The sequence below is a fragment of the Triticum dicoccoides genome, chromosome 7B (genome assembly GCF_002162155.2).
Source record: "Triticum dicoccoides isolate Atlit2015 ecotype Zavitan chromosome 7B, WEW_v2.0, whole genome shotgun sequence".
NCBI lineage: Eukaryota > Viridiplantae > Streptophyta > Magnoliopsida > Poales > Poaceae > Triticum > Triticum dicoccoides.
The window spans coordinates 753,176,249-753,197,132 of NC_041393.1; positions in this window are offsets into that span (position 1 = coordinate 753,176,249).

Sequence of the window (20,884 nt, forward strand, 5' to 3'; positions counted from 1 at the left end):
CGCGAGGACTACATCCGGCTGGAGTAGGAGCACCAACACCGCGCCCTCGAGGAGATCGCCGCTTGGCACCGCGGCCACGACGAGGGCGGCGTCATCATCCTCGAGGACAGCGACGACGAGGAACCATCGCTAACCAAACCCGTCCGCCAAGGTGACCCAGGGTAGGGGTGTAGCAAGGACGGGGGCAGCGTGAAGGAGGAGCACGACGACGGCGACAACAATGCCTTCGGCAAGCTCTTCGGCCTGTAGGCGGGGGCGGCGGACGGCATGAAGGGTGGCGGCGGTGCAGTAGTAGTAGTCGTTGTTTTTATTTTGTTTTTAAATTATGTTTTCAATATGTAAAAAACAATGGTACGCCTAAATTTCACCGAATTATGTGTCGTGTTTGGCTGAATTTTGGCCGAGTATGGATTTTAAAAAACAGCGTCTAGGCCGACCTAGGGGTGGCGGCTGGAAAACCTACCGCCCCCATGCTTAATTTATCGCCGGTTCGCCCATAGGCGGCGCTATTTCAAACCCCTGGGGGCCGAACGGCTGGAGATGCTCTTGTGGGCTCCGCCTGTTGTTAACAGTTTGGGTCCGAGCCGGCGAAACCATCAAACGGACCAACACCAACCAGTCTCGGCGCCTTCACTGCGGTCCGCTACTCTGCACCAACCTTCTAGTAGGCATCTCAGAGCAAATCCAATCGGGCGACCCAAATGGACACGTGGTTTGTCCGCTTTTCGTCCGTTTGGGTCGGACAGGCTGACGGGCGCTTTCGGTTTTTCATATGGGTCGGCTCGAGCGCCCAACGGGAGGTCAACCCAAATTCGCGCGCATACAAAAAAAGATACACACGTGGCATAGATAACCCTAATATGAACTTAATTTACCATAACTGGCCGTCAATCACCGGCCAAAGTCCACTTAAAACTTAATTAAACATTAATAAAAACTAAAAAAAGTCAACGCCCACACGCAGCCCTAGATGTCCGCCTTGCCCTTGCCCTTGTCGTCGTCCTCGCCGCCGGTGAGGTCGATGAATACAGGAGGCGGCCCAGCCCAGCCAAAGGCGGCTTGATAGGCCGCCAGGGTTGCCTCCATCGGCATCTGCTGTGGCGGAGGCAGTGCAGCAACGCGGGCGTGCTCCTCATCCTCCTTCTCCCGCTCCCTATGCATGCGCCGCTTGCCATCAGCGCGCTCCTCCGCCAGCCAGCGCTGCCGCCAGTGCTCTAGGTACATGGCCTCCTACGCCGGCGTGGCACCAAGCCAAATGGGGGGCGTTGACCCACTCCCGCAGCTGGCTGGTCCAAATGTACCGCTTGCCAGCTCGAGCGCATGTGTCGGGGTTAGCGGCGGCGGCGACGGCAGCATGATGCAAAGCATCCTACGGACATCACCATGTCAAGAGTCTGTTCGGCAACGTGCGACATATACTTCACTTACATAAAGGTTAATCATCTCCTTTAGACGTGTTCACTTGACCCCTTCAAGGATGGTATACTACTTGACATCCCTCTCGTGTACATGCATAGGTATTACCGGAGCTTCATCGATGACGACGGGGAGTTCAAGCGCAAGAGAACATCTACACCATCGTCGAAGATGGGAGAAGGAGGAGGAAGAGGGACCCCAAGACGCGAAGCACCAGAGGCCTCTGACCACCCCGGGTGCCCGGTCCGGCGACCCCAAAGGGCGCGGCCCCACTGTCCACCCCGGGTGCCGGGCTTTCACCACCGGGTGCCTGCAGCCCTAACCCACGGGTGCCCGACCCCCTTCCCAAGCGCCACCCCGGGTGCCCGGTCCCTTTACCTCGGGTGCTTGGGCCCCTCCGGCTGTGCCTGCGTGCACTTAGGGTCCAATGACCCATTGTACTCCCAAACTTCCCTAATCTATAAATAGTCATCTCCTAGCTCGAAATTGGGGTTAGCAAAGTACATGATATGATCTTGAGAGCTTTGCTCCTATCTACCTTCTCCCATGGAGATCTAGACCTCCTAGGAGAAGATCCCTAGTGGATTCAAGACCCCATCTAGGGAAGGATCCCCATCATAGGATCATCAAGACCTCATCTCCCTTTGGGATTTGGGATGACTTTATCTTATGCTACTTTTCCTTTGTTGTTCATTTATCTTGTGGATCCATGTGTTGCTAGTCTAGTGGATGTGTAATTGGGATTGTTCTTGAGTGTTTCTCTTTTGATTTTCCCCTCTTGTTCTTTGCATTCTTCGTGCATCCCCCTCCAGTTCGTGAAAGATCTCCACTTAGGATCTCCACACTACAACATCTTGGTATCATGAGCAAGGTTGATTCACATCTTGGACTCCCTACCCCCCATTTGCTAGCCTAATTTCGTTGCTTTTTGGTCCCAATTTGAAAATCCATATAAAAATAGCCCCAAAAAAACTTCTTGCATTTCGTTGGTACTTGGGAGTTTTTGTTGATTTTGATCCATGGATCTAGTGTTCAGCAAGTGGATCTACCTCCCTTGGCGTTCCCTAGCCCCAAATTTTCTTTTTACCCATCCAATTTGGAGCTTGAATTCAAGTTCTTCCACCCCTAGTTCGAGATCTGGAAATTTCACCCAAAATCGAGTCTTCTCGGCCTACCCCGGGTACCCGGGCACCCGGACCCCCGGAACATTTCCGCGCAAAGTCTTTGACCACCCCCGACACCCGGACCCCTTTTCCCCGGGCACCCGGGCCCCTGGGCAACTTTCACCCAAACTCCCTGACCACCCCAGGTGCCCGCACCCCTTACCCCCGGGCCACTTTTCTGCCCAAATCCCTAACCACCCCGGGCACCCGCACCCTCTTACCCTCGGGTGCCCGCACCCCCCTAGTTTCAGCCCACTTCTGAAAAATGTTTTAGCCATAACTAGTTCATCCGGAGTCCGATTTTTGCGTTCTTTAGCTTGTTTTGTAGCTATTGACATCCTCCATCCCACAAAAATACTAAAACCATCATTTTCCATCATCAAATTTTTCGACTTTTGACATCTTTGCATAGGCCGCCGCCATAACTTCCGCACCATCACATAAAACTTACGCAACCTAACCCATTTTGGTTCTTATTGCATTTGTGGTTGTTTGAGTTGTGATTTGAGTCACCTAAGGTATTTTGGCTACTTAGGGACGGTTACATATTCATCCACCACTGGGCATTTGTATTGTTCCATTGACTACATCCGCCATGAGCTTCCGCAACTAACGACGATCATCCATCCTTTGAGACCATCTTCAACTGGAAGCAAGGCCGGCTACCACCGACTCCATGAAAGGTTAAGTGACGAAGGTATCCATTCCGTCATAAAATTTTCCTTCCTTGTCATTACACTTTGATAGCCACACTATATTTGCGATTATCTCCATATCTATCGAGAATAGCTATCCGAGTATTGTTGGGCTTCGCGAAAACTTGTGATACGATATCATATTGTTGCATCATTGGATATATCATGTAGTGAAATTGCTTGCTCCCGTGCATATCTTGTGATACTTATCTCATTTTTTTGGTTGAGACTCAATAAGAAAAGTGGAAAGGAAGAGAAGAGCAAAAAAAACTTTTAAGCAAGAAAGAAAGATCAAAAGCTTATAAGCAAAGAGTGGAGCATGAAAAGAGATACTTGTGCACGAGGATACATGGAATAGGAAACGTTTTGCTTGCATATAGGATTGGTGCCAAGTGGTGAATCGTGTCCAAACATGCAATAAGCTAGCGTCTCTCCTTGTGTTTGTGCAACACGAGCTTAGTCTTTGTTAGGCAATCTTGTATTGCTCATTCCTATTGTTGCACAAGCCCCATTATCCCACCGCTTGTGTTTCTTTATTGCCCTCCTTTATATTTGTGATCACTTTCTTTGCATTTTGAGTCCTTAGGATTTCGTTCAACATTTACAATATATTGGACTTCAATTTGATTGAATTTTGTGCCACTTGTCCTAACCAGGCCACTCAATAAGCTTTACTTTTAGGTGTGAGTGAACAAGTCTGGTACCAATTCCACTGTTCTCTCAATTCACATTGTGTGACACAGGATACATCCTCAACTTTAGGAAAAAGGTAGCTTGGTATTGTTTATTTCATTTCCTACTCACCTTTGCTCGAGTCTTGTGATGGATAGGCAAAGCACATTATCTCCGGTCCACAACCACGATGACGAGTTCGATGCAATGAAGAACTTCATCGACACCAAGATGGACAAGCACATGGAGGAGCTCAAGGTCCTCCTCAACAATCACAAGAGCTCTTCATCATCTTTGAGGAAACGCTCAAGTGCACATGCTTCCAATCTCCCATCTCCAGTAAGGTCACATCAGCATCGACACCATCACCGACAAGAACGTGAATGTCAAGAGCTCAACACCAACCACCACTCTACGAATTCACCATCTACATTGGCATCTTTGCCAAGCGACTTCAAGGCATATTTGCCTTTGGATATGCGGCATCATTGCTGACAAGCATCTCAACATAAGCTCCCCAAGCTCAAGTCCGCGTCTTCCACAAGCTATTATGACCTCGACACCGACCACGAGATTACTTTATATGGGACTCAAGACCCCGAGGAGTATCTCGAGTGGGAGCGTAAGGTGGACGACTACCTCAAGCTACATCAAGTTCCCTCCGAAGATCAAGTGAAGTGCGCCACACGTAACTTCCACGACTACGCTTCGACTTGGTGGCTTGGCACACCTTCGAGAAACTTCGACATGAGTTGGCCCAAGATGAAGAAAGCTATGCAGCGAGAGTTTGCGCCTTCCGCCTACACGGAACATCTTCTTCGCCAATTGGAGAACACCATACAAGGATCCAAGTCCCTCGACGAGTACTTCACGAATATGAAGAAAGCCTTGCGATGAGACAGGGTGGACGGCCCCACTTGGATGAAGTTCTACTTCATGATGGGATTGAACAAGGACATCGTCAAGACTATCTTCATCAGCAACTACGAGTCCATCGACGACCTCTACATTGGTGCTCTCATGGTGGAGAAAGAACTCAAGAAGGCCAAGTCTACTCGACCCCGAGCTCACTTCACAACGACCACACTCCAACATGGCAAGCATGAGGCTAGTACCACCGAGATGTCCAAGCCCGACGAGCTCCAAGACGATGCTTCCAAGATTGACTTCACTGCCATCCCTCTTTGTGGCATTGCTGATGTTGAGTCTACCATGACTCTTTTTCAAGATGGTGTGGCGAAGACTACGACTGCGGAGCAACTCAAGGATCAAGATTTGTAGGCGAGTGACACGATGATGAACAAGGATGATGCTTCCATCTTTGGAGGTGAGAGTGATAATGTGCCATCTTTGTCCTTCATCCACGGTGATGGCTACGAGACGGCTGAGCATGGGATTTTCCATTCGACCAAGGAGGCGTATGGTGATGAGTCGAGTGACTTGTTGATGACTCCCTAGCGGTGGCGCCAGAAAGTTCCTATTTGCTAGAACTACGTCGAAATTTCCCCAAAGAGGAAGGGATGATGCAGCACAACAACGGTAGGTATTTCCCTCAATGAAGAAACCAAGGTTATCGAACCAGTAGGAGAACCAAGCAACACAATGTAAACAACACCTGCACACAGATAACAAATCCTCGCAACCCGACGTGTTAAAGGGGTTGTCAATCCCTTCCGGGGTACGGCGCCTCAAGATAGGCAATACAGACGTGAGGAAATTGTAGTAGATTGATAGATCAAAGGCCAAACAAAACAAATAAGAATAAATTGCAGCAAGGTATTTTTGTATTTTTGGTTTAATAGATCTAAAAATAAAAGCAAAGAAAAAGTAGATCGCAAAGGCAAATATATGAGAAAGAAGACCCGGGGGCCGTAGGTTTCACTAGTGGCTTCTCTCAAGAAAGATAGCAAACGGCGGGTAAACAAATTACTGTTGGGCAATTGATATAACTTCAAATAATTATGATGATATCCAGGCAATGATCATTACATAGGCATCACGTCCAAGATTAGTAGACCGACTCCTGCCTGCATCTAATACTATTACTCCACACATCGACCGCTATCCAGCATGCATCTAGTGTATTAAGTTCATGGAAAACTGGATTAATGCAATAAGAACGATGACTGGTACGTCTCCGTCATATCTACTTTTCCAAACACTTTTGCCATTGTTTTGGAATCTAACTTGTATGATTTGAATGGAACTAACCCGGACTAACGTTGTTTTCAGCAGAATTGCCATGGTGTTGTTTTATGTGCAGAAAACAAAAGTTCTCGGAATGACCTGAAACTCCACGGAATATCTTAGAATAAATAATAAAAAATCCTCGCCAAAGATGAAGGCCAGGGGGCCCACACCCTGTTCACGAGGGTGGGGGCGCGCCTCCCTACCTCTTGGGCCCCCTGGTGGCCCTCCGACGCCAACTCCAACTCCAACTCCATATATTCGCTTTCGGGGAGAAAAAAATCAGAGAAAAAGTTTCATCGTGTTTTACGATACGGAGCCGCCGCCAAGCCCTAATCTCTCTCGGGAGGGCTGATCTGGAGTCCGTTCGGGGCTCCGAAGAGGGGGATTCGTCGCCGTCGTCATCATCAACCATCCTCCATCACCAATTTCATGATGCTCACCGCCATGCGTGAGTAATTGCATCGTAGGCTTGCTGGACGGTGATAGGTTGGATGAGATTTATCATGTAATCGAGTTAGTTTTGTTAGGATTTGATCCCTAGTATCCATTATGTTCTGAGATTGATGTTGCTATGACTTTGCTATGCTTAATGCTTATCACTAGGGCCCGAGTGCCATGATTTCAGATCTGAACCTATTATGTTTTCATGAATATATGTGTGTTCTAGATCCTATCTTGCAAGTCTATAGTCACCTACTATGTGTTATGATCCGGCAACCCCGAAGTGACAATAATCGGGACCACTCCCGGTGATGACCATAGTTTGAGGAGTTCATGTATTCACTATGTGCTAATGCTTTGTTCCAGTTCTCTATTAAAAGGAGGCCTTAATATCCCTTAGTTTCCAATAGGACCCCGCTACCACGGGAGGGGAGGACAAAAGATGTCATGCAAGTTCTTTTCCATAAGCACGTATGACTATATACGGAATACATGCCTACATTACATTGATGAACTGGAGCTAGTTCTGTGTCACCCTATGTTATGACTCTTACAGGATGAACCACATCCGGCATAATTATCCATCACTAATCCGGTGCCTACGAGTTTTCCATATACTGGTTCTCGCTTATTTACTTTTTCGTTGCTACTGTTACAATCACTACAAAATACCAAAAACATTACTTTTGTTGTCTTTACTTTTGTTACCGTTACCACCACTATCATATTACTTTGCTACTAAACACTTTGCTGCAGATACTAAGTTTCCAGGTGTGGTTGAATTGACAACTCAGCTGCTAATACTTGAGAATATTCTTTGGCTCCCCTTGTGTCGAATCAATAAATTTGGGTTGAATACTCTACCCTCGAAAACTGTTGCGATCCCCTATACTTGTGGGTTATCAAGACCTTTTTTTGGCGCCGTTGCCGGGGAGCATAGCTCTATTCCTTGAGTCACTTGGGATTTATATCTGCTGGACACTATCAAGAATTTGAAAGATGATCGAACTACTATTTTGCCCTCAACTACGAGGGGAGGTAAGGGATTGCCATCTAGCCTTGCACTAGATTCTCCTTCTGTTATGAGTAAGTTTGCGACACCTAAACCTACTACTGCTATTGATTCTGATATGTCGCATGTTATAGATGATGCCACTTCTGCTATGCATAATACTTATGATGAAACTACTTCTATGCTTGATACTACTGTGCCACTTGGTGAATATCTTGATGAGCAAATTTTTAGGTCTAGAGAAAGAGAAATTATTGAACCTGAACACGATGATGTGAGTGATGATGAACCTATGCCTGCTATTCCTAAGGGTTATCTTTTTAATGTTGAATCTATTGAAGATGTTCTTGCTTGCCAGGATAGTCTTGAACGTAAGAGGTTGCTAATTAAGTGGAGTAAAGAATCTTTTAGAGGTAGGATGAGACCCGACCCTGCTTTTGCTACTTCACCTATCTGTGTTCCTGATCAGGATTATTATGATTTTTCTGTCGATCCAGATATAATTAATTTGGTTGAATCTGATCCTTTTTATGGCTATGAATCTGAAACTGTTGTGGCACATCTTCGTAAGTTAGATGATATAGCTGGCCTATTTACTAATAATCAGAGATCGCACCACCTTTATTTACTCAAAATATTTCTGTTCTCATTAAAGGGTGATGCTAAGAAATGGTTTAATTCTCTTGATCCTGGTTGTGTGCAAAGTCCCCAGGATATGATTTATCACTTCTCTGCTAAATATTTCCCTGCTCATAAGAAACAAGCTGCTTTGAGGGAAATATACAATTTTGTGCAAATTGAAGAAGAGAGTCTCCCACAAGCTTGGGGGAGGCTTCTCAAGTTACTTAATGCTTTGCCTGATCATCCTCTTAAGAAACCTGAAATATTTGATATCTTTTATAATGGACTAACTGATGCTTCCAGAGATTACCTGGATAGTTGTGCTGGTTCTCTTTTCAGGGAAAGAACACCGGATGACGCTGAAATTTTATTGAATAATATGTTGGCAAATGAAAATAATTGGGCACCTCCTAAGCCAATTCCCGAGCTACCTCCTGAGCCAGTTCCTGAGACAATTACTAAGCCTATTCCTAAACCAACTCCAAAGAAGAGAGGTGTTCTATTTCTCAGTCCCGAAGATATGCAAGAGACAAAGAAATCTATGAAAGAAAAAGGTATTAAAGCTAAAGATGTTAAGAATTTACCTCCTATTGAAGAAATACATGGTCTTAATTTAACGCCTGTTGAAGAAGTATATGATCTCAATTACTTATTTACTGAAGAACCTCCCGATATCCCGACACAGGTAGTAAAGGTAAACTCTCTCTATAGGTATGATAAAGCTGAAGTCCCTCATACTAAAATTGCTAGTCAGTGCTTGGATGAGTTTGATGGCTTTATGTTTAAGCAAGATGACTTTAATGCTTATTTTGGTAGACAACTAAAACAGAATACCTTTATGATTAAACGCTTGGGTGATTATATGGCTGATATTAGAGGTGAACTTAAACTTGTTAGCAAACATGCTTCTATGGTTACCACTCAAGTAGAACAAGTACTTAAAGCTCAGAAAGAAGTGCTTGATGAAATGAATAGTAAGAAAAATGATTATGCTGTTAGAGTGGCTACTAGAACTGGTAGAATGACTCAGGAACCTTTGTATCCTGAAGGCCACCCTAAGAGAATCGAGCAAAATTCTTAGAGAAATAATATTGAGGTACCTAGTTCTTCTAAGAGGAAGAAAAAGAAAAATGATAGGACTTTGCAAACTTCTATTGAACCTATTGCTGAACCACCTGAGTATCCAAATGATATCTCTATGTCTGATGCTGAAACACAATCAGGTGATGAACATGAACCTAGTGATAATGTTAATGATAATGTTCATGTTGATGCTCAACCTAGTAATGATAATGATGTAGAAGTTGAACCTGCTGTTGATCTTGATAACCCACAATCAAGGAATCAACGTTATGATAAAAGAGACTTCGTTGCTAGGAAACATGGTAAAGAAAGGGAACCATGGGTTCAGAAACCCATGCCTTTTCCTCCGAAACCATCCAAGAAAAAGGATGATGAGGATTTTGAGCGCTTTGCTAAAATGATTAGACCCATCTTTTTGCGTATGCGATTAACTGATGTGCTCAAAACAAATCCTTATGCTAAGTATATGAAGGATATCATTACTAATAAAAGAAAGATACCTGAAGCTGAAATTTCCACCATGCTTGATAATTATACTTTTAAGGGTGGAATACCAAAGAAACTTGGAGATCCAGGAGTACCTACTATACCATGCTCCATTAAGAGAAATTATGTTAAAACTGCTTTATGTGATCTTGGAGCCGGTGTCAGTGTTATGCCTCTCTCTTTATATCGTAGACTTGATTTGAATAAGTTGACACCTACTGAAATATATTTGCAAATGGCTAATAAATCAACTGCTATACCTGTCGGTATTTGTGAGGATGTGCCTGTTGTGGTTGCAAACGTTACTATTTTAACGGACTTTGTTATTCTCGATATTCCCGAGGATGATAGTATGTCTATTATTCTTGGAAGACCTTTCCTTAATACTACAGGGGCTGTTATTGATTGCACCAAGGGCAATGTCACTTTTCATGTTAATGGCAATGAGCACACGGTACACTTTCCGAGGAAACAACCTCAAGTTTATAGTATCAACTCTATTGGAAAAATTCCATCGATTATATTTGGAGGTTTTGAATTTCCTCTCCCTACTATCAAGAAAAAGTATGATATTCTTATTGTTGGGGATTTTCATATCCTCGTTGAGGTAACTTAGTGTTATTCGAAATTTCTCCGGTTCCGTGATTATTCGGAATGAGTTTGTTAACAAGACTTGATCAACCTTGTTAGTGGGTTCATTTTGATGATCACGAGATGGATGAAACTAGAAGCACAACCTTGTGTACCCTCTTTATTTTTTCTGTTATTTAGTAGAAATAAAGTAAAATAATATTTTTCTGTCTGTTTCCTGACTTATCCGTGCAATATAAAAATACCCCGAAAATAAAAGTCCTCAGAATGCCTTGCCAATTTAATATGATTTTTCGGGAATATTTGAGGATTTACTGTGCAAAAATTACCGCGGGGGGAGCTGCCACCTGGCCACAAGGGTGGAGGGCGCGCCCTACCCCCCTAGGCGCGCCCCCATGCCTCATGGGCCCACGGTGGCCCTCCTCCACTTATCCCTGCACCCATCTTCTTCCTCTGCCTCACACAAACACGAAAAACCAACTCAAGCACGAGTTCCAGCCCCCGTTGCTGTGATTTTTGATCTCCTTGCTCAAAGCACCTCTCGCAAAACTGCTTGGGGAGATTGTTCCTTGGTATGTGACTCCTCCATTGGTCCAATTAGTTTTTGTTCTAGTGCTTTATTCATTGCAAAATTGTGCTGCATAGGTGACCATGTTCTTGAGCTTGCATGTCAAATTTATATGGTTCCAAGTAGTTCTAATGTGTGATATAGGCCCTAGGCACTTGTGAGAGTTGTTGCTATCAATTTTATTGAAGTTGGTTCATTTTTATTTGAAGTTACTAAAAATTTCAGATTGTTTCAGAAATAATGAAGAGACTTTTGAGGGGCTCGTCGAGCCGAAGCTCTAAGGAAAAACAAAAGGAAGAAGAGCAGAAGCCCAAATTTAATTTGCCTCGCACTGCGGAGGTCCGGCCGTGTGAATGGCCTTCCGATGACTTCTTGAGGAGAGCCAGGATTTATGACGATTTCTATTTATTGATTGAAAATGCTAGCCTCACCGACTTCCTCCACTACAAACGTCATCAGTATCTCTTACTCACAAATACTTTTGTGCAAAACTTCTACTTTTTCCCTAAGAAATCACCTCCAATAGTAGAGTTTCATTTATATGACGTTGTTAAAGAGATGACTTTAGCAGAATTCTGCGAGGTTTGCAGAATACCCTTTGAGGGCACCTTAGATGAACCCCACCGTAATGAATTAGAAGCTTTTGTCAACACTGTCACGGTGGGAGAAACCAGGAAGGTTTCTGATGCGAGGATCACTAGCATTCATTATCCTGTTTTACGCTACTTTGCCATATTTGCTAGTCGTTGCTTGATTGGACGCATAAACTGTGGGAACCTTAGTATTCCTGATATTATTATTTTGCTCCATGGTTTATACCGCAATAATTCTGTTAGTATAGGTGGAATTGTTGCTAGACGGTTAAGTCTGAACCGTACTAAGGGCCCCATCTTTGGAGGCATTTATGCTTCATGCCTAGCTGAACATTTTGAAATACCTATTAGGCATGCGGAGAAAGAAGAAACAGCGCTGCCCCGTGCTTATTTAGATTACAAGAGTATGATAGCGCATGATTTTCTTGTTAAGAGTCGCGATGGGGAGCTCAAATATAAATTATACTTTGATAAACATCACCCTGAGACTATTACTCTGCCTGCTCCTTCTTTGTTTAAATTGTATGTAGAGCCTCACATTGTTCCGTGGTCGGCTGTTCAAGCCTATCGGAACCCTGCACCAGCTCCGGAGCCGGAGCCACAAGATGAGCCTCCACGACTATCTGTTTATTCTTGGGATCCAGAGGAGGCCGCCAGCCAGTGGCAGCCGGAGTCTTCTTCATCACAGTACGACCCCAGCTTCACCTACGGATATCCGCCAGGCCATCCCTGGCAATAGACCAACTTAGGCCAAAAGCCTAAGCTTGGGGGAGTATGTATTTCTCACCGAAATTACATTCATGTTCATACACACTCATTGCTAGATGTCGGTGCTCATACTCTTTCACTGTAATATCCATGCTAGTTTATTTTCTTTTTCCTGCTTTCTTCTTGTGTGTTTGATAAACCTTAAGAAAAAACCAAAAAAATTAGTTAGTTTACTTTTCATGTTTGTATTAGAATTACAAAGGAAAACCCAAAAATATTTCCCGTTCTTCTTTTACTTGTTGGGAGCTTTCCCGTGTAAATAGTTTTTATTTTCCTTTCTTTCTTTTGGGGGTTGAGAAGACTATATTGAAAATGCTTAGTGGCTCTCATATGCATGATCGTTCATTTAACTTAGAGCCCATATTACTTGTCTTCTCTCTTGAGTTGAATGCTTGCAGATTCCAGCTTAGTCCAATGCACGTGCACTCTTACTATTATACACACCGTTCGGTCGTGCAAGTGAAAGGCAATAATGATGATATATGATGGACTTATTGGGAAGAGAAAAGCTGGTATGAACTCGACCTCTTTTGTTTTTGTAAATATGATGATTCACCGTTCTTGATTCAGCTATTATGAAGTAAACATATTTGCAATGACATTTAGAGATTATAGTTGCTTGTGCCATGCTTGATTAGCTATGAGTTATAATGGTTTACCTTGCGTGACAACATGCTATTAGAATGATTATGATATGGTATGATGGGGTGGTATCCTCCTTTAGATGCATTGAGTGACTCGACTTGGCACATGTTCACGCATGTAGTTGAATCCAATCAACATAGCCTTCATGATATTTATGTTCATGGTGGATTATATCCTACTCATGCTTGTACTCGGTGTGAATTAATTTTAATGCATGTTTACGACTGTTGTCGCTCTCTCAGTTGGTCGCTTCCCAGTCTTTTGCTAGCCTTCACCTGTACTAAGCGGGAATACTGCTTGTGCATCCAAACTCCTTAAACCCCAAAGTCGTTCCATATGAGTCCACTATACCTTCCTATATGCAGTATTTACCTGCCGTTCGAAGTAAATTTGTATGTGCCAAACTCTAAACCTTCAAATAAACATTCTGTTTTGCATGCTCGAATAGCTCATATGTCAACTAGAGCTGCCCTTATCTTCCGTGTTAGGCAGGTTATTCTCAAGAGGAGTGGACTCTGCTCCTCATTCACGAGAAAATGGCTAGTATCCGGGATGCCCAGTCCCATGCTTTATGCAAACTAAATCAAAATAACTGCAAACAAAACTCCCCTTGGGACCCGTTGAATGTTGGAGGCACTCGTTGTTTCGAGCAAGCCATGGATTGATGCTTGTGGAGGAAGGGGAGTATAAACTTTACCATTCTATTTGGGAACCGCCTATAATCTGTTTAGCATGGAAGATATCGTCGTCTTTTAGTTGTTATGTTGACAATGAAAGTATGCCGCTCAAAATATAATTTATCTCTATTTCAAAATCGAGCTCTGGCACCTCTACAAATCCCTGCTTCCCTCTGCGAAGGGCCTATCTATTTACTTTTATGTTGAGTCATCACCCTTCTTATTAAAAAGCACCCGCTGGAGAGCACACTGTTGTTTGCATTCATTATTATTGGTTCATATTGGGTATGACTTGACTGGATCTCTTTTACCAGGAATTACAATGTTTAGTCAGTCCTTGATCTTTAAAGGTGCTCTGCATTTATGTTTTGCGGTCTCAGAAAGGGCTAGCGAGATACCATTTTGTTATATCATGTTTTGATTATTTTGAGAAAGTTTTGTCATCCGAGTTTTATTATTATGGCTCGCTAGCTGATTATGCTATTGATATGAGTAATTGTGAGACCTACGTGTTATTGTGAGTATGGTTAGTTCATAATAATTGCTGAAACTTGAATGCTGGCTTTTCATGTTTACAACAACAAGAGCAAATAGAGTTTGTAAAAGTTTTTCTTTTTCTCTTTCAGTTTGTCAACTGAATTTCTTGAGGACAAGCAAGGGTTTAAGCTTGGGGGAGTTGATACGTCTCCGTCATATCTACTTTTCCAAACACTTTTGCCCTTGTTTTGGACTCTAACTTGTATGATTTGAATGGAACTAACCCGGACTGACGCTGTTTTCAGCAGAATTGCCATGGTGTTGTTTTATGTGCAGAAAACAAAAGTTCTCGGAATGACCTGAAACTCCACGGAATATCTTAGAATAAATAATAAAAAATCCTCGCCAAAGATGAAGGCCAGGGGGCCCACACCCTGTTCACGAGGGTGGGGGGCGCGCCCCTCCCCCCTGGGTGCACCCCCTACCTCGTGGGCCCCCTGGTGGCCCTCCGACGCCAACTCCAACTCCATATATTGGCTTTCGGGGAGAAAAAAATCAGAGAAAAAGTTTCATTGCGTTTTACGATACGGAGCCGCCGCCAAGCCCCAATCTCTCTCGGGAGGGCTGATCTGGAGTCCGTTCGGGGCTTCGGAGAGGGGGATTCGTCGCTGTCGTCATCATCAACCATCCTCCATCACCAATTTCTTGATGCTCACCGCCGTGCGTGAGTAATTGCATCGTAGGCTTGCTGGACGGTGATGGGCTGGATGAGATTTATCATGTAATCGAGTTAGTTTTGTTAGGGTTTGATCCCTAGTATCCATTATGTTCTGAGATTGATGTTGCTATGACTTTGCTATGCTTAATGCTTGTCACTAGGGCCCGAGTGCCATGATTTCAGATCTGAACCTATTATGTTTTCATGAATATATGTGTGTTCTAGATCCTATCTTGCAAGTCTATAGTCACCTACTATGTGTTATGATCCGACAACCCCGAAGTGACAATAATCGGGACCACTCCCGGTGATGACCATAGTTTGAGGAGTTCATGTATTCACTATGTGCTAATGCTTTGTTCCGGTTCTCTATTAAAAGGAGGCCTTAATATCCCTTAGTTTCCAATAGGACCCCGCTGCCACGGGAGGGTAGGACAAAAGATGTCATGTAAGTTCTTTTCCATAAGCACGTATGACTATATACGGAATACATGCCTACATTACATTGATGAACTGGAGCTAGTTCTGTGTCACCCTATGTTATGACTGTTACATGATGAACCACATCCGTCATAATTATCCATCGCTAATCCGGTGCCTACGAGTTTTTCATATACTGGTTCTCGCTTATTTACTTTTCCGTTCCTACTGTTACAATCACTACAAAATACCAAAAACATTACTTTTGCTGTCTTTACTTTTGTTACCGTTACCACCACTATCATATTACTTTCCTACTAAACACTTTGCTGCAGATACTAAGTTTCCAGGTGTGGTTGAATTGACAACCCAGCTGCTAATACTTGAGAATATTCTTTGGCTCCCCTTGTGTTGAATCAATAAATTTGGGTTGAATACTCTACCCTCGAAAACTGTTGTGATCCCCTATACTTGTGGGTTATCAATGACATGATGTAGACAAGATCTATCTATGTAGAGATAGACCCCATCGTTTTATCCTTAGTAGCAACGATACATACGTGTTGTTTCCCTTTCTGTCACTGGGATCAAGCATCCTAAGATCGAACCCACTACCAGGCACGTCTTCCCATTGCAAGACAAATAGATCAAGTTGGCCAAAAAAACCAAATATCGGAGAAGAAATATGAGGCTATAAGCAATCATGCATATAAGAGATCAAAGAAACTCAAATAACTTTCATGGATATAAAAAGATATGACTGATCATAAACTCAAATTTCATCAGATCCCAACAAACACATAGCAAAAAGAGTTACATCATATGGATCTCCAATAGACCATTGTATTGAGAATTCAGCGAGGGAGAGGAACCATCTAGCTACTAACTACGAACCCGTAGGTCTACAAAGAACTACTCACACATCATCGGAGAGGCACCACTGGAGGTGGTGAACCCCATCCGAGATGGTGTCTAGATTGGATCTGGTGGTTCTGGACTCTGAAGCGGCTGGATGAATATTTCGTTGACTCCCCTAGGGTTTCTGGAATATTGGGGTATTTATAGAGCAAAGAGGCGGTCCGGGGGGCACCCGAGGTGGGCACAACCCACAAGGGTGCGCCTGGGCCTCCTGGCGCGCCCTGTTGGGTTGTGCCCTCCTCGGGACTCCCCCCAGGTGCAACCAGGGCCCAATATCTTCCTTTTGGTCCATAAACAATCTCCGTAAAGTTTCGTGGCATTTGGACTCCGTTTGATATTGATTTCCTGCGATGTAAAAAACATGGGAAAAAATAGCAACTGGCACTTGGCACTATGTCAATAGGTTAGTACCAAAAAATGATATAAAATGATTATAAAACATCCAAGATTGATAATAAAACAGAATGGAACAATAAAAAATTATATATATGTTGGAGACGTATCAGCATCCCCAAGCTTAACTCCTGCTAGTCCTCGGGTAGGTAAGTGATAAAAACAGAATTTTTGATGTGGAGTGTTGTTTATCATGTCATATCATATTCTTTCTTTATAGCTTGGACTTTTATGTGATTCAATGCAATAGTCTAGTTTTGACATAATAATTTAGATACTCAAGCATATCAACAAGCAACCATGTCTTTCAAAATATCAATGCTAAAATAAGTTATCCCTAGCCCATCATGCTCAAACATTGATCCATTCATGAAACACACTCGAATACTAGTTACACCCAATACTTAAGTACGATCATATTGCCTCTTAGTTGGTGCTTTTATAAGAGAAGATGGAGACTCAAATTCAAAATAAAAATTGCATAAAGTAAAAGAAAGGCCCTTCGGAGAGGGGGGTAGGGATTTGTAGAGGTGCCAGAGCTCAAAGCGAAAAAATTAGAGATAAAAACATTTTGGGAGGTGTATCCATCCCACCAACGAAAACAACTCAGAGTTCTGAACACTTTCCATGCTAGATATGCCATAGGCGGTTCCCAAACAGAAAATAAAGTTTATTCCTTTTTCCACCATTCTTTCACTTTTCATGGCTAGCCGTATCCATGGTTGCCTTCCATACCAACACTTTCCGGGAATTTATTGTTTGACAACATAAAGTAAATTCATTTTTGCATTTCGGGACTGGGCATCCCTAAAACCTTTGCCTTACTCTCGTGCAATGACAAGTGAATAAACACTCATCATGAGAATAACACATCCAGCATGGAAAATATTAGCCACCCGTTACTGTTCCGCGAGCGAAACAAACACACAAAAAAGAAATTTATTTTGAAAATTAGAGATCGCACATGCAAATTTGCTTAGAACGGCAAAAGAATACTGCATATAGGTAGATATAGTGGACTGATGTGGCAAAACTGGTTTAAAGGATTTTGGATGCACAAGTAGAGGTCATACTTGGTGCAAAGTGGAGGCTAGCAAAATATTGAGAAGCGACCAACCAAGAAACGAATAATCTCATAAGCAAGCATTAAGCATAATTAACACCGAATAATGCACCACAAGTAGGATATAATTTCATTGCATGACTATTGACTTTTGTGCATGCATAGGGAATCACAAACCTTAACACCAATATTCTTACTAAAGCAATATTACTCATCAACACAACTCACATATCACATCATCATATCTCAAAACTATTACTAACAATGAAGTTTATTTTGTCCAATGATCTTCATGATTTTTTTACTTATCCTTCTTGGATATCTATCACTTTGGGACTAATTTTCATGTGTTCCTTTTCATAAGCTCAAACAAATATAAGTGAAGATCATGAGCATAAAAAAATTTATTTCTCTAAAAATAATTTAATTGAAGCAAGAGAGATTTTCTTCAAAATTTACTAAGCACACCGTGCTCAAAAAGATATAAGTGAAGCACTAGAGCAAGTCCCAGCTCATAAAAGATTTAAGTGAAGCACAGAGAGCAATTCTAACAAGTCATGAAATAATTTTGGCTCTCTCAAATAGGTGTGTCGAGCAAGGATTGATGACTTAAAACACAAAATAAAACAAGCAAAGACTCATATCATACAAGACGCTCCAAGCAAAACACATATCATGTGACGAATAAAAATATAGCTTCGAGTAAAATACCGATAGTTGTTAGAAGAAAGAGGGGATGCCACTCGGGGGCATACCCAAGCTTAGTTGGTTGCTCATTCTTGAATAATAGCTTGGAATGCCGGGGCATCCCCAAGCTTAGGCTCTTCTATCCTTCTTTCATCCATCATAAGATAACCCAAAACTTGAAAACTTCAATCACACAAAACTCAACAAAACCTTCATGAGACCCGTTAGTACAAGAAAGCAAACCACTACTATAAGTGATGTATCAAACCAATTCGTATTTTGTTTTTGTATTATATCTACTGTATTCCAACTTTTCTATGGCAAAAACTCATCAAAGAAAACCATAGAGCCATCAAAATAAGCACACAACACAAAGAAAACAGAATCTGTCAAAACAGAACAGTCTGTAGCAATCTGACTTTTGCAAATACTTATGGAACTCCAAAAAATCTACAAAATTAGGAAGACCAGAGTAATTTGTATATTAATCTTCTGAAAAAATAATCAGGCCAAAATATCTTTTCTGTGATTTATGATAATTATTTTTGTGAGCGCAAAGTTTCTGTCTTTTTCAGCAAGATCAAACAACTATCGCCCAAGAAGTTCCTAAAGGCTTTACTTGGCACAAACACTGATTAAAACACGAAAAACACAATCATACCAGTAGCATAATTGTGCAAACACACAAAAACAGAAAGCAAAAAAAAATATATTCATTGGGTTGCCTCCCAACAAGCGCTATAGTTTTACGCCCTTAGCTAGGCATAAAGCAAGGATCTAAGTTTTGTCATCTTTGGTTCAAGATCCATAAGATTCCCTCATGATTGATTCATAAGGTGGCCTAATTTTTGTTCTAGGAAAGTTTACCATGCCTTTGCTCAAAGGAAATTGGAACTTAATATTGCCTTCTTTCATATCAATCACGGCACCGATAGTGCGTAAAAACGGTCTACCAAGAATAATTGGACAAGACGTATTGCAATCAATATCAAGAACAATAAAATCTATGGGCACATAATTCCTATTTGCAAGAATAATAACATCATTAATTCTTCCCATTGGCTTTTTAATAGTAGAATCCGCCAAGTGCAAATGTAAATAACGTTCTTCAAGATTAGTAAGACCAAGCACATCGCATAAAGATTTCGGAATTGTAGAAGCACTAGCACCCAAGTCACATAAAGAAAAACACTCACAATTTTTAATCTTGACTTTGATAGTAGGTTCCCATTCATCATGCAATTTTCTAGGAATTGAAACTTCTAATTCCAACTTCTCTTCCAAAGCTTTCATCATAGCATCAACAATATGTTTAGTAAAATCTTTATTTTGTTCATAAGCATGGGGTGTTCATAAGTAAATTTCTTCACCCGAGTTAACTTTTTTACTAGTAGGAGCTCTTTTCGGTATGCCATTGTGAATAATTTGCCATGATATTATCAAGCAATTTGGTGGCTTCACCCAAATTAATTTCCATAAAAGTACCACCCGCGGCGGAATCTAAAAGATTAGGAGAAACAAAATTCTACCCCGCATAAAAATTTTGTATGATCATCCAAAGATTTAACCCATGAGTTGGGCAATTCCTTAGCATCATTTTCATCCTTTCCCAAGATTGTGCAACATGTTCATGTTCAAGTTGCTTAAAATTCATGATCTGGGTTCTAAGGGAAATATTTTTTGCGGGAGGAAAATACTTAGTGATAAAAGCATCTTTGCACTTATTCCAAGAATCAATACTATTAAGAGGCAAAGAAGAGAACCAAATTTTTGCAGAATCACGCAAAGAAAACGGAAATAATTTCAACTTCACCACATCACTGTCCACATCTTTTTTCTTTTGCATATCGCATAATTCCACGAAGGTATTAAGATGGGATGCGGCATCCTCATTAGGAGTACCGGAAAATTGGTCTTTCATAACAAGATTCAGCAAAGCAGTATTAATATCACAAGTCTCCGCACTAGTGGCGGGTGGAGCAAGCGGAGTGCCAATAAAATCATTGTTGTTGGTATTTGAGAAATCGCATAACTTGGTGTTCTCTTGAGTCATGATGACCACACAACAAGATTGCACTCAAAAATAGATCCGGCAAGAAAACGCTGAGCGGAAAAAGAGAGGCGAATAAAACGGCAATTTTTTGTGAAGTAGGGGAGAGGAAAACGAGAGGCAAATGACAAATAATGTAAATTGCGAGGAGATGAGATTTGTGATTAGGAACCTGGTATATGTTGAAGATCCTACCCGGCAACGGCACCAGAAATTCCTTTTGATGACTCCCTAGCAGTGGCGCCAGAAAGTTCCTGTCTGCTAGAACTACGTCGGTATTTCCCCAAAGAGGAAGGGATGATGCAGCACAGTGACGGTAGGTATTTCCCTCAGTGAAGAGATCAAGGTTATCGAACCAGTAGGAGAACCAAGCAACACAACGTAAACAGCCCCCTGCACACAGATAACAAATCCTCACAACCCGACGTGTTAAAGGGGTTGTCAATCCCTTCCGGGGTACGGCGCCTCAAGATAGGCAAAATGGACGTGAGGAAATTATAGTAGATTGATAGATCAAACTCCAAGAAAAATAAATAA